Here is a 16,543-nt window from a genome sequence, read left to right as displayed (position 1 = left end):
ATACTTGTACAACATACGAAAATTTGGGTCAGGTTATTCACTACTAAAAAAGGAAACAGATTGATTCATAAATGTCCGTGCAGGAGGTATGGAGTGTCCTCCCTGAGTCCCGCGGGATAAATCCTGCCCAACTATTTCAACTAATTCTTGTGCAGGGCGCGGTCAACGCGAAACCTTGATACAAAATCCATGTCGCGAACATTCACGAATTGAATGCAATGACGGAATTGTTTTTCATTTCGCCGATTCCGTCGCTGTAATCGCACATAGGCGTCAATATCGGCCATTTTGACTACCATCTGCACCACCTTACAGGCAGTTGCAAACGCCTAATACAAATTTGCAACCAGCAGGTGAACGTTGCAACTGCACCTTTTTAATGAAACGGACACAATGTTGCAAGTTGCAATTATTAGCAAATTTGCAACTGCAACAGCGCTGCAACCGTTAATGAAACGGCCACTAAATGAGTGTTGGATGCAATATGTATGGTATACTTTAGAAACTAAACACGTCAGTGTTGGCGTGAGTATGTATTTACGGTGTAATCCTCGTAATATAAACCTGTTTCGTTTTATACCCTTCATCAACGTTTTCTAACCGGCTTTATTGTTTAAAATATAATCATTTAAAGAGAATATTTAACAACGAGACACATGTTTAACTTTTATTTAACCATTGTATTTGCATTCTGCACAACACAAATATTTACGCTAAATAGACAATTTAATTTAATAAGTTAAGCCTAATAAAAGCAAAATACCCGAAGTTTTATAAATTAAACTATATGGTTGCATATGCATTCAAAATGACAATTATACTACATTGATCAAGTAAGACATATTTATAGTACACGTATACTGACGTTTTATTCATACATCAAGTATAATTTATTCTAAATGTTAACTGACGTACCTGAATTACGATTATGCTATTCAAAAAATATAATATGGCATGATTAAGATCAAATCTTGTGTGTTGGTGTTTCAAAATCGCTATATTACGTGATGCCTTTTACTGACCTATTATACATGTATCAAGTATAATGTTAACTGACTTAGTCGAATAATGATTATGCTATTCAACAATATAATGTGGCATGATTAAAATCGAGTCTTGTGTGTTGGTGCATCAACATCGCTCTTTAGCGTGATCTCTTTTGGTGAAAAGCTATTATTTGATAGGTTGCAACATGCTATCAGTAAAATGGCATATGGTATTTCTCGAATCATATTAATCCTGAGCTAATACCCTTTATGTTATCTGCTTTCAAGAATGATTTCGCTGAGTAGGCGGTTAATGTGTTATCGTAGAGACCCACGTGACGAATCAACCTTGCAATCTTATGTACAAATTAAGTTGCTTTGTACGTTACAGTATAACAATTATATCAACAAATTATTATTTGCACTACTACTTTTAATTCCATGAAGCATTTTTTGTCATTCACAACGCATTAGATGTTATTGCTGAAGCCATGTTTTGATTTTGCGTTGTACGCTTTGTTATGTATTGAAAGTCAATTCAAAAACTGTTTTTGTCTCCTTTCATTACTAAATAATGTGTACACGCTCATTAACTATATAGAGGATATTTGCTCATGTCAGTGTAAGATCGTTTGTTATTTCCGGTGATCATAGCAAATATATTTTCGCCACGTCATTATACCAGCGAAATACTCCAGTTAAACTCTTTTACACTGTAAATAAACGGTGAAAAAGCGTAACATAAAAAGAAAATTTGTTGGATTCGAGTATATATTATTATTTATGATAATCTAAAAATAGAAAAAGTAGTTCCAAAAATGTGTTATTTTCACCAGTGAAAATAACAAATTTTATTTTCACTGCTGTTATTTCACTGCAGAAATGTCATAGTTTAACCTAAGGTATAAACAAGTACTACTATATGTTTGAAAACATCGTTCAAAAGTATCTTAGGACAAACAAGTGATTTGATAGATAATGAGTTTACTTTCTTCTGAGTGTTCCCTTTTACCTTTGACTCAACTTTTCTCAATACAACTTTTATAAGATTTATCGACTCGTTATACAAGGATAAAATATGGGTGAATTATTTGGACAAATGTAATAGGTATTCTCTTTTGTGAAAAGCGATTAAGTTTATGAATTACTTTACTTCGTAACAGTGAAGTGTGTTTTCTGTCCGTGAAGTTCGTTTTTGAACCACGTTAACATCCCATGAAACATAAACTTTTACTTGATGCTATGTAAACATCAATATAAACTGGTGTTTTACGACCATCACCAAAATGGTAAGAGGTTCACATAGCAGTACGGAAGAATGTTAATGTATTATTTATATTACAAGAACCAGGACACAATAAGAGGTTACCGTATGGATCACCACTAAGACGGTTGTTAGGTACAACATTAACTTGGACATATTTCGAATGGGTCGTATATTGAAGGCTGCATCGTTACAACTATTTTACTGCAACATTTGTTTGATGACACATACATTAAGTAAAATGATTGTAAAATTTGACGATACCATTATGTCATTATTTTATTCATGTGATAATCTCCAGATGAGTTGGTTTTAGCAGACTCACACTTGTTTCGCAAGTGGTGCATTGAATTAAAATCTATACAGTCAGATACAAATAAGTCTCTTAGTTTAAACCTACTTGATTTAGCTCATTTCTATAGATAGCCTAAGGCTTATTTGAAGCGCTTTTGAGTCCGTTTCCTGGGACTGTAATCCAGTATGTGTTGTCTATGGGGGAGATCTAAAGAATGCTCCCACAAGGGATCGAGTCTGTGACTCCCTGTCGCTAGGCGGTTATCATATATTCACTACGCCACGACGACGTCTTTACGTACACTGGAGCAAAAGTTATGGAACAGAAGTGTGAACTAAGGTTCACTAATCCGGTAACGAAACAAAACATAGTCATTTGTTTCATATTGTAACTGACCCAATATGTATTTGTATGCGATGGTCGTTATAAGCGTCCAACGACTGCACAGATTAATCTGAAACGAAACTTTATGTACAAGGATTAAGTCCAGGAGCCGTATTCACCAATAATAAACTCAAACTTAAACTCAAACTCAGACTTTGACTCAGACTTAGACTTACAAAAGACAGACTCAGGATTCGTATTCACGAACGCGTTTGGAAATAGACTTCAATAAGATCGTGTTTTTTTTCATGACGTCACGACAAAGCGAACTTTCTAGTATAGAAAACGCGCCAAATAGTGTCATAAATTTCAGAAGACATTTCTGATACAACTTTGACGATGGAGTGTTTGTCAGCTGATAAAAGCGAAAGGAAGCGTCAGAAGGCTCCAGATTGGACCGAGCCAGCAGAGATTGTTTTGAACGCGCTGGTTCGTGACCACTGGAGCCTTTTATTCGGCGAATATAAGGAAATCGGATCCGAAAAAATTTCCATTATTCAAAAAAAAATGGGACGAGGTGGCGAGCAGAATATCATTGTAAGTTATATGTTATTTTAGTATCTGCCTTATATTTTTAATATTTGATTTAATAGCATACGATTGCATTTGCTACCGCTGTCATTTTTTACTAAAGCCGCAAAATGCACAATGTAACTAAGGGGCATAACCACTGAACAAATTATACTAGCTACTTTCGGATTTCGGATGCGATTTTGGAATCTTTTTTAGTTTCAAATGTTATGATTTATAGTACAGTTGCACGTTGTCTGTGCCCAAAATTTGCACTAATGAATTGTTATTTAAGTATTTACAATGGAATATTTGTGCTATAACGGATAACTCTACCATTTTAGAAGGTATTTTTTAGTTCTCATCTCGTACCCTGTTAGATTCATAACTATTATTTTATTTGTATCCGTAAACCATCTTCACATTTCTAAATGAACTTAACATTTACTACACGTTTACATTGATAACTGTTACCCTATTTGTCGTTTATATTTAAATAATCAACAGCCATGGTGGTAATACCGTAAACATAAAATGCAATGTGTTTAATAAATACTTCTATTAAATTAACTATACACACATACACATGGCATGCCATTTTTATTTAAAATTAAAATTTCAGATTCTGAATTTCGGGTCGCAAGAACCGGAGAGCCTTTTTTGTCTGTTAATATAAAATTATTAATTTTATTTTATTTACAAAGCCTTCAAAACAAGTAGATTTTAATATTGTGTATACAAGTATTACAATAACTGTGTGTATGACTGTATTAAAATGATGTATCTTTAGCTATCATAATTGATCATTTAGTACATGTATGCAGCATATTATATCTTCTGAGTTTTTGATATGTAGTCAGTATTATGTAACATGTTCAATGAACTGTAAAAGCGACGCTTTGAAATAATTAATCCACTTTTATTTTGCAAAAAAATACATTGTCATTAAATGCCACACATTAAGTAACAACACAAATGAACATAATTATCAACTTATTAAGTAATTTTATTGATCATATATATGTTTTTTTAGTTGTTGCATCACATATGTCGATTTGGGCAAAAACAACAACGAGCAATCAGGAACAGAAAGGTACATTAAAAAATCAACATATACCTAACAATAAATATACATAACATGTATTGCATATTACGCTTCTATTTAAATATGTGCATTAAAAATAATATACACACACTGAAATAAAAATGTTTGTATTATAAATTGTTGGTACTTTTAATCATGTTTAAAAAACAACAACATCGATTCAATACAACATTCCTCTTGTTCTTATTTATAAACAGCAAATAACACACAATGCTACAATAAATGTTATCTTCATCGACAAATAATAGCATCAGAAATTTATCCATATTTAATAAACTTGGAATTATCTGTTGTTACAGATACATCAAAACTACACATAATTGTAATGTTTTAAAATAGTTATATAATGAGCATAGGTGTACATGTATGTGCATAAGTGTTTTACAAAGCTATCTGTTTTAATAAATTGTTTTTTTTTTGTTTGTTTTTGCAGCTTCTTCATATGCATTACAACAGCCAGCAGTGAAGAACACAATGGTAAATAAAAATATTATCATATATATGCGAACCATATGTAAACATCACAGTGAACATGCAAACCATAGGTATACATTACATTGAACACAGTATACAATATAAAAGAGATTTACCCTTATATAAAACAAAACAAAAGAAAAAAACATGCAATAAATTTACATTAAACATTTTGTTTGAACATTAACGCTGGGATTTTTATAAATTAACTGAAGTATTGTATATAAACATTAGTTGACCATTGTATTGCATTGACAACATCACTTGATTTAATTTATTTTGATTTTTTAAGTGACAATATGATTTTTCGTTGTTTTTTCAGATTCCACATGTAGTGTCAGTAGTGGCATGAAGCAAAAAGAATGTAAGTTTTGGATATGTTTAAATATATATTTCAATTTGTCCGTAGCAAATCTTAACAACTAAACAGATTGTCAATTTAAAACTTAATATTATGGTAGCACTTATTGGAGGTAAGTGCACAGCAAAAGATAACAGAATGTTCATTCTTATTTTTTTCAAAGGCATACATTGTCTATAATAATAGGTATTTAGAGGAAACTTTAAAAGTATGAAACTTGCATTGATTGAATACCAGTTCTTAAAACTGGAATGACAATTCCAATCCATCTGAGAGTGCAAACACTGTATAACTAATGTGTTACTATTTAGAATGAAAAAATATCATGCATATTTTGAAATAGAACTAGCATTATATATGCCAAAATTAAGTGCTAATTAACAGATATGCATTGATTAAAATATTTGAATGTCATAACATGAGAATACGTCCATTTATCAAAATTTTAAACCTTTTTTCAGCATCCACAAAGAAGGCCGATAAAAGATAGTCCTGCAATACATTAACTACGCTGACATCTGCAAACATGGAAAACAACATTGAACAGTTAAATCTAGAAATAAACAAATTAAAGGTAGAAAATGAGAAAATCCAAATGAAAAAACATTACTGCATTAAAAAAAATGAAGAACAATATTCCTTTGATTTGAATATTTAACTGTATTTATTGATCATCATAAAGTTACTGTAAAAATTATTTCCGCTTGTCTATCCATGAGCAATGGCTGAATATTAGCATAAATACATTGATACACATACAATTTTTATACATTGTTCAATACGAATTGTGTTCACTTGTATTTGTGGAATGTTAGAAAACCTACCATTTTCAAACTGATCTTTTATTTCGCAGTTTCTCCAAATTCTGGCATCATGTGTCCGCCCTTGCCAGTTGGCATTGAAACTTGTTATTTTATAGTGTGCATCACAGACAGCCTGTGAATATGAAATGTGCATAACATTTTTTCAACACATTATATAAATTAACTAAATAATAAATATTTTATATTTTTTATGTAAGTTGATATACAACTGATGACGTTTCTTAGTTTACGAATTACAACTGCTAAAATTAACATGTAATTGTTTAATAAATTATTTTTGTTAACAATAAACGTGTATCAGAGAAAAACAATTAAATTAAGTTTCAGCATTACACAAAATTATTTGGTAAGCCATACCTGTACATTGATTGTGGGTATACCCTTTCGACCTATGAAGTCTTCATCGTGATAATTAGACTTTTTTATGTGCACGTGTGTGCAATCAATACCATCCCACGTGCATGGGAAACCTGAAAGTCAATCATTTAAAATTAAGATATCTTAGGGGAAATTTAAATATGCATAAATACATGTATTGTGTTTTAAATGTAATGTGATTTGTGACTGTTATATGAAATGAAAGTTTTACCGAAAATCAGTTAGAAGTTATGTAATATGCTTACATGTGTTAAATTGATTATCAAATTTAATATCATCATTATTGAAAATGCAATGAATAAGGTCATGTGAGAATTTAATATGTTTACAGCTGTCGAGTGTTTTTATTATTTTTAGAATACAGCACATTAAAACCATGCACTTTCTGTCAATAAATGCATATTATACAGCATTTGCATCACAAAAATATTTTATATGGCAACTCAATTAATTCATAGACAGACAGACGGACAGAGGTACACATGGGTTCCGGTTTACTCCGTTTACTTAGAAACGGGGTGTATAATAACCGAAGATAAATCATTTATAAAGTGCCTTGTTTTTAAATTAAATTGTGTAGCATCACAGGAGATTGAAATTCTATCCATAAAGCTTATATAATTGCTAATTAATAGTCTATATACTATACAGCGGTTTATTTTTTTAATATTTAGCCATTAGATTAGCTTTATGGATAGAATTTCAAACTCCTGTGGTAGCATTCATAAGTATCCTACAAAAATTACACATAAATAATGAATTCCCATTACATTAAGGAGTTAACAATAACCTAAATAATCGGTAAACTTTATATTTACAATGTTTAAAAAAATGTGACTAATTTGTGATTTCGAACCACTGACTAGAATGCAAAATTTCTCTTCTAGTACCAATTCGCTACCAACTGCGTCATGGCAATTTGGATGAGCATGTGCAAATATTGTAACATAACATAATAATTGCGACATCTATTAATATAACCGTTATAGTAATGCAAATACAATTTATGTCAAGTTATTGCCTTGTATACGATTAAAATAGGTATCACTTATATAAGAAATAAATTCATTGTGATAGTAAGTGATAATTTAAAAATTATGTTATTACTATTACATTTAAACAACACGTTTTATCTATAAAATTAGTGCATGTTCATATACATTAAGTTTGGAGATTATTTACACAATGACAACAAACAAACGCGGATAATTATGAATTTGACAGTTGTCTATAATACATTAGAACAGTTGCAAAAGCATACATCTCATATGCACTAACGTACCAGCGATGGTACAAGCTCCTGTTTTGCGAGGGCGGAGTCTGCACCAGCTGGAAATTTTACGAATTCCGGGACTTTCGCTGCCAGAATGTCGCTGACCTGTGCACAGACACGGCTAACCGTTGCCTGTGACAGGCCAGTACTATCACCGACGGTGAGCTGCAGGTCGCCGCTGGCCAGGTACCTCAGGTAGGTACATACTGCCAGGGCGACCGGAACTGACAGACTCCGCATTGTACTCCGGTTCAGCTCTTTATCACACAGATTACATATAAAAAGAATACCCGGTCTTGTAAAACGAAAACGTTTATATCATTCAATGTCCTGAAATATTCCAAAGCATTCGTTCGGTCGATAAACACTCTTTCAACTCTCTAATAATTATTAAAGTGCAAGTGGCCTCGTGCGGCGGTCATTTTAAATTTGTACGTGCGTACAAAGTTACGTCGCGATTGTATTACGTAAGTCTAAACATTGTAGACTCAACATTTGAGACTTACCTGACTGAGTCTGAGTCTACAACTTACCGTTTTAAGTTTCTTGAATTAAGTTTTGTTAGACTGAGTTTGAGTCTGAGTCAGAAACTTGAGCTGAGTCTAAGATTTGAGACTTACGTACATTGGTGAATACGGCTCCAGTTTTTCCAAAACGCGTCTCATTGATATGCAACTGTCAGAAATGAGCAACGTGTATGTGTTAGTGCAAATTAAATTGTTTGACACTTATCCATTGGGATAAGTAGATTTCCTTTCAATACATGGTTCATAAATTTAATCATAAATCAGAGTAGTTAATAATGGAACGAACATTACAATAACTTTAATGCTATATTATACACAAACCAAACATTATAAGCTTGCTTGCATGTTTAAAATATTCCATCGCCACTCTAAACAAATCATTATAGTGTACTCTTCTGTGAAGCTGTATTGTGACGAAATAAATGCTAATACAATACACGTTATATCATGTATGCTTTCTAATACAATATACAACACACATACATATATCAGTAATCCTATAAGATAAGTGTTGTGTCAACCATCTTCTGTCCAGGCTTAGACACATTAGTAAGCATGTACACAATGTAAGCATAATCATACATGCATGATAAAGTATATGGTCATATATGGTGATAAAACACTTCCTAACATATATGTGCAAGTAACACTAACAGTAAGACACTGACAGAAAGAGTAGAAAAGCAATTACATACAAAGTGATGAAATCTTCGGAACACTCGTAGAATCAATTATGAATGTATGAAAGGCCGTTCAATGCATGTAAGAACAACACGTTTACCCCAGCATAATACGCTGTTTTTTTCGAAACACTATCACAACAATGCCATAATGTATTATTGATCTAAAAATAAACCAACCGGTTGTGCACTCGGTTATACTATTTATACGGAGCACAAGATCAGCGGGTACGTCAGGAACATGACTGCAACACGCTGTTGGTCCACCATTGTAAACAATGAACTACTTACATGCTTTAAATTAACAAGCAAGTTGATACTGTTTATATGTGCTCATTATTATAACGTTTGTTTGACCGGTCTGGCGGTTTGCAGAGGGGGAGAGGAATTAAGGACGACAATACAGAGATCTTCCGCCAGTAAGGTATGTTGTTGGCTGCTGGGAGTACTTCTACCACGGGGATGAGGGTCCAGTCTTCACGTTGCCCCCCCCCCCCCCCCTAGCTTTTCTTCTGACAGCCTCGGCGGCGACCATCCTCTCCTTCCTCTAAAGTGCTCTAGAGACAGTCTTGCATAGTGCGACGCTCTTTTTCAATGGTGATTCTGATGTATTTATGTAGTATAATCCATTCGGAATAAAATGTATTGGCGGGAGAGTTATGAGAATGCTTAGCCCCATGAACATCTATAATCATACAGAAGTAACGTATCCGCTTATGTGATTAATATTCAACTAAAGACTTATACAATACATAAAAGTGAAATGTTTCGGAAGAAATCAGGCTTACACAAACACTTCAACACTTCATTAAGTACGTTATTTTCACACCTGCTGTCTTGCAGCATCGTGAACACAAATCCTATTTAGTCAATGCGCTTATATTATATTTGAATCCTTCTTGAGCACTTGAGCACAATTTTACTTCACGATTGTTAAATTGCTGTATAAACTGTATATATAAACGAATGTGCATAATCCTGCTAGTTTATTAAAATTAAAATAATGATCATGTTCACATTTTATTAAAAACAATATCGTTATTTACTATATCAACATTTTTTAAACAGTTCTTGCTTTATGTAATGACTTAAACTATAGTGTTATATGCAATGCGCATTATTTGTGAGATATGGTGCTGTATTAGTTTCATGAATAATTGAAAAACGTTTTGGTGGATGGAATAGACGTCTTTCATTAAAATAAGTCTTTGTACAGGTGGTCCCTGCATTGTCACTCGTCACGAAAAATAGATCAACATAATTATGAAAACGTTTTAATAATATTACGCATTTAAAATCGATACATAATAAACGGACCATTATTAATTAATAAACCTGGGTATTTATGGGTACCAATTATTGATTTTTTTTTAATTACCAGCCATTCAAAAATTAAATTTCATCAGGCTCTACCAATGTGTTGTCAATACGCATTTGAAATAAGTTTTCTTAAGAGTTTAATCCCGTAGTTTTATCTGGATGTTATACACTTTTTGAAAGCAAACCGTTTAAATAAACATTGTTATGGACATTCAAATCCAGAATTACGCAGTCCGCATATTTTGTTTAACACGCGTAAATCCGTAATGACTTCCTGCTGTCGATTCAACCGAAAATAGAGATAATCTGTTTATACTCGATTACAAATAAGATGCACAATATGTTAATTCTGCACATGTTGCTAATTAAGCTTTTAACCTGACGTTAGGATGCACACAATGCTTCAGGTATATAAACGTCTAAAGTTTAGCTTCATTATCAAATGCTCAAAATCCTCCGAGCAGCGACACAGGTAAGTCTTTTCTAACCAGTTATGTTTTTATTAAGAGATATTTATTATTAACTGACTTTTCAGTTAAATATTTATCCTGTATCACACTGTATCGTATTATTAACACATTTCATATATTGCTTTTGAATAAAAGGAAAGAAAGTAAACACATACATATGACTTGTTTGACGGATGATATTGGCAGCAACGTCTTCTGTTTATGCATTTTTAAACTGCTGCTTGTTTTCGAAAGGGCTTTTACATTTTTAATATTATGGTCAATTAATGACATTGCAAATTATCTCCAAGTGTGCTTGCTATATACAGCATCGGTATAATATATTGAAATCTACTTAGAAATCGTATGAATAAGTTTGCGTGTGAATAATATCCAAACGGGTCGCTTTTCTCCAACGTTATCACACAGTCTCCTTTAAAACATACAATGTAACCATTACACGTATTTTAAACTAAAACATGTTTTAGATACTGTGTATTAAACAATATTTTTGTGTAATTTGGGTGTAATTGCGTTGCAAACGACCTTGAGTAAAAAGATTCGCCAATTGTATTCAACGCGTCGATAATAATCGTTATTTATGCAAAATGCGTTTCATACAATAAGGTATGACGATACAAATCATGTCGGATCCTCATTGTGGTGTTACATTTTGTTTTGAGGAAGATAAGCGCTACATAGTTCTTAAAATCAGAATCAATGAGGTATGGCACGGTAAATTAAACTTGTCATGTGCTGCAGTCGTTGGTTTAAACAATCGCCGCTACAAACAAGCCATTGGAATTATCCCTATAATAACATATTTTAATCGGCATTATTGATAAAGACTATACTCTTGTGGAATTTAACACAAATCCTACGCGTTAGTTAAGTGAAATTAACAAAATAACACATTTTTAATATACATGTAGTTCGACTTAATTATATAAATGTGTGGGTAATATTAAATAGTGTATAACATGTCCAAAATAGTTTTGTTTCATCATTATAAACAAAACTCACAATCTCAATAAGTATAAGTCACGTATGCCAATAATATGGAACGATGTAGCTGCGATTAATAGAAATTCAAGTAATATGCCTAAATATTCTCGCATTCAGTTTTGTTGTAAGATTCGGTCTTTTAGTATGGACGATCTTGTTCAGCCATTCCAATTGCAGTATATTTGCTTTTCAAAGAAAAGGTTGGACAATCCATTAGTTTGCTTGATACATGAGTATTAGTATAGTATTTGCTTGTTTATTCCAGTAACGATCACTCAAGATGAACACTAAACAGTGCGACGTAAATCTTCGAATTGTATTCAGTATAGTATTTGCTTGTTTATTCCAGTAACGATCACTCAAGATGAACACTAAACAGTTGATGTGTTTGTTAGTGGCGGCCGTAGTGCTTCTAGCGATTGCTCCGGTAGCAAACGCCCAATACTATGATTATGGATATGGCGGTAACAACTATGGCTACCCCGGAAACTATGGCTACGGGGGAAACTATGGCGGGTATCCAGGAAATTATGGCGACTATGACAACTATGGTGGCGGATGGTTATACAAAATCCTCGGAGGTGGTGGCAAAGGCAAAGGCAAATGGGGTGGTTACGGCGGATATGGCAAATAATAAATGTCGTAAAGGTAAGTATGATATCTTCAGTTCTGTTTATCTAATTATCATAAAAAGCATACGTGAATTGATTGTGTTTGGTATAAGATGTGTTTTTGTTAAACACAGCCTAAACGTAAACAAATCAATAACGGAAATATTTTAAAAATCTCAAACACGATTTACAATGCCTTATATGTCTTAAATGCAATCAAATGGTTATCAACACAATGTTACTATGAGTGCATATGGTTTGAATATTCCATTTGTGTATATACGTAAGAAACAAGAGTGGTCACGATGTTAATTTTCATTAACCTTTTTTTTTAAGACTAAGGTCAACTCATCTTAACTGTCGTTTGAATCGACACATGAAGTATCATTTGAGTATGTTCACAGGCGTTCCCACTCAGCGTATTACATTTATGCAGATTTAAAATCCTTTTATTACGCTAACATTTGTCATTTCTGTTTCAGAAAAACGCATCTTACTGGACCATACTTGGATACATGTACAACAAGCGTTCCTTGTTATTTACGTTCAAATAAAGTTGTAGACATCAACACATAAACTAAATCGCAAATCGACTGTGTAATGTTTTTTTCTTACGTTAATTTAATACATATGGGAACACGTGTGCTATGCTAATAAAGATATTTGTTTGGGACGAAACAAATAACAATACTCATCACAATGTAGCTTACGTTAAAGTCATGGATTCTAGTTTAGACGATGTAATTTGAAGGGGCCGTTTCACAGATTTTGGTATGTATCTAAGCTTGTCATTAAATGCTTTATATTGATACATTTAAACATTTGACCTAAAAATCTTCAGTAAAAAAACAAGATTACAATTTAAAAAAAGGAAAACAGTAACCCTCAACAGGGCTCGACCCACTGACCCCTGGAGTTCTGGAGTAAAAAGTCTCCCGCCTAGACAACTCGACCATACATGTTCCTGCTTAGAGCGGATGTATTTTTTTAGCTTTATAAGCAATCCTCGTAGTGTCTAAAATTATAAGGACAACTACAGAACTTTCCAAATTATTTAACCGTTTTGCGTCGCACAACGCTTTATATTTTTCAGTTTTTCAAATCGTTAAAAGATGCATATAATGGATATTTAAGAGCATGGTAAATGGTCATTATTACTATTTCCTTAAAAATATCGTAACTAAAACGAAAATTTGCGAATCTGAAACAACTTTTTTTAATTTTGTCAATGTAGCAAAATGTTAAACGGCCCCTTGAAGGACAATATTAAAACAATCAATTAGTTAACCAGCGACCAAAACAGAGGAACACACACTGACAATGCTTTTAGGCTAGTATGCTAGAATGCTCCGCATAAAAAGAGTACATATCATATGTATGATGTTTTGTGCAAAGACACCATTAAATGCAATATATATATTTATAATGTGCACGTTTTTTAATTACCATAATTATGTCTGTAAAAGGCTAATTTCTTTTATGAGAATACATTTCCGATAACTCTTTCAGGACATAAATTCTTGCAAACCAGCGATAGTCTATTTCTAACGGCAAGTGATTAAAAAAACTTGCAAATGGTTAAAGCGGGCGTCGTCGCCTTTAAAAGAAACGTTGACTCACAGTTAACCAAGAATTATCGCAAAACGCACAAGGGGATATACCTTGTTTCCATTATTAAGGAGTTGTTTTTAACCAACAATCTATTCAGCAACAGTCATCACGTAATAACCTAGTCAAGATTTGACTCCATGTTGAATTGAGCGAGGAAGTAAAATGGTTTATGGTAACGATTAGCGACCTGACACCTGACCAAGGAAGTAAGATGTGAATATTTGCGGCGAATGGGACCATTATGTTTATGTGATATTGTGGTATTGATTTCTACATTTTTTTTAATTTTTTACTTTTTTACTAAAATTTGAACGATTGCATATACTATGTATTTCCTATTAATATGTCATAAGATGTGAACAGTGCAAGTTATATATATCTTGAATATATACTAGAACGAACATATTTGAGCGCATTGTATTTAATCGCTATCTGTAAGTTAATCACACATTGTCCCATATATAGTGGTTTTCCTTTATAATTATTTGGACCAAAGACGTTATCAAAATTAATAACTTATATGAATATTAGTATCGTTCACTCTACATGCTTTAACGTACAAACACGACAATCCTCGAAACAGTACGAAACTCAACGTTAGGACAGTTGTGTGTGTCATTTGCTTTGATTATATCAATCACTCTTGTACAAAACTATGGTGACTGATTTCTGCAATATCGTTCAGGCCTGGTGTCGAGTTTACAAATCGAAAACACGGAGACTCACAATAACTGCATCAAATTATATAGCCTATAGAACGGGTTTGTTTGTGCTGTCTGTTTTGTTAATTGTCCGGGGTTTTCCAGTGGTTTTATTTAGTATATATGATACCATGTACAAATGTACATGGTACGTCATGTTTGAACTTCGTAAACATAGTAAAAATGAAATACGCATACAACGGTGATCTCTTATGCGATGTCGTTTGATCTCAACAGCAAAATTTAATTGAGGGAACGTCAGGATTTATTTCTTTTATAAAATGGCGTTTTATCTAACTTTCCGTCAACAAATGATATATGTTAGCCACCATAAAACAAATAGTGTGTATACATTTCCAGTAACCAAACTGTTTTATGACATATTGAATCGATGCCGTTTCGTATTTATAACCAAATTATACTCCGACTTATCTGAATATATAAACACAATAGGGCATGTTATCTTTTGGGTGGCCACCTGAAACATTGTGGAAGTCTCAGCATGTATACTAAATTGAAATGATTTATTTTACTTGAAATATTTACTTGATATTATTAAGAACCATACACCCGTAATATGTGTGTGAGTGTGAACCATTAAAATTGTGAACAATGCATTACAACATAGCATACAGTACACTCAATGCGTTTTCCCCAAAAAACTCGCTCCCTCCGCGTGGCTTTTGTCTGCTAGGGGAATGTGAGATGTACTCGCTTAAACGTTCGGCGTTCCCCCGAGTTAGCTAATACCCGCGGCGTGCATTGCTTTAGCCTAGTCGGTACATGCAGACAATATCCGTTCCTATCAGGACACCGCCGAGCAACACCGCGGTAGCAGTGTGCTACTGTGCATTCCAAAAATAAAAACATTGTAATTAAAAATTGTTTAAATACTGTGGCTAATAAAAATAAAGATAATTGTATAGAAAATTAATATATGTTTTAATTCACAATTACGTCTACAATATGAATGAATAAGCTGGATACATACCTGTTCCGACTTAACATTACCCTATAATCCAGTATAATTGCGATTTCAATTTTCAAAACCAAAATAAGACCAGTATTAACGCTAATGTGTTTTAGAATTGTATAAACACAAAGTCCGCCCTTTAACGCAAGCGCATTTATGCAAAGTGATATTCCGGATGGGATAATTCCCATGTTACATGCGTTAATCGGGTGACACTATGTGCGAGCATTAGCACTGTTAATGGTTGCTTATAATGACCAATCAATGAGTGACTTCAATTACATTTATTATTCGTAAATTTACGTATTGTTTCTATAGTATACATTTTAATCGTGTGCATTGATGCCGATGTATTTTTGTTCATTCTAAAATACTGAGTTGCATCTCTATATTTAGTTACGGCACATGGCCTGATTTAATACGCATGCTTTCCATGCGTGGAACATCTCTGTCAGCAACAATTTTGCGCCCTTATTAAAACGCGGATTTTACATGGCATAGTGAATGCTGCATATGCATACAAAGAGACTAAATAATATAATAACGTGGATGTAGACAAATTGTGTTATTAAGTTTTATAAATGGACATGATGAAATAAACATGTACTGAAATTAAATTAATTCCGCATAATATTTGTAACGGGTAATGTTTCATAACTTACTCGCCATAAGTAATTAATTGCTCCCCATTTGCTGTTAAATTGTGAATTACTTTTCATAAGGAACACTTATTGGTTAAGTAATTGCTTACGGTAAAAAGGTGTGATGAGGATGCCCGATACCATCTTTCATGCACTGTTTAATTACCGATG

At 33.0% G+C, this 16,543-nt stretch overlaps 1 long non-coding RNA gene across 3 annotated transcripts in view; it reads left to right on the top strand.

Moving 5' to 3' along the window:
* LOC127844873 (uncharacterized) overlaps window positions 1-16,543 on the top strand; it is a 77,943-nt gene that overhangs the window by 29,365 nt on the left and 32,035 nt on the right. For 2 of the 3 annotated variants that reach the window (XR_008032915.1, XR_008032920.1), the window contains exon 2: window positions 12,185-12,483. This is a non-coding gene — a long non-coding RNA (uncharacterized LOC127844873). Of the gene's footprint in view, window positions 1-10,816; window positions 10,854-12,184; window positions 12,484-12,928; window positions 13,040-16,543 lie in introns of those variants that run through there. The other variant, XR_008032914.1, reaches the window with a different exon arrangement.

This window comes from Dreissena polymorpha, chromosome 9, assembly GCF_020536995.1.
Source record: "Dreissena polymorpha isolate Duluth1 chromosome 9, UMN_Dpol_1.0, whole genome shotgun sequence".
Taxonomy (NCBI): domain Eukaryota; kingdom Metazoa; phylum Mollusca; class Bivalvia; order Myida; family Dreissenidae; genus Dreissena; species Dreissena polymorpha.
The sequence above is the reverse complement of the archived record's forward strand: the minus strand, read 5'-3'. Positions and strand labels throughout refer to the sequence as shown.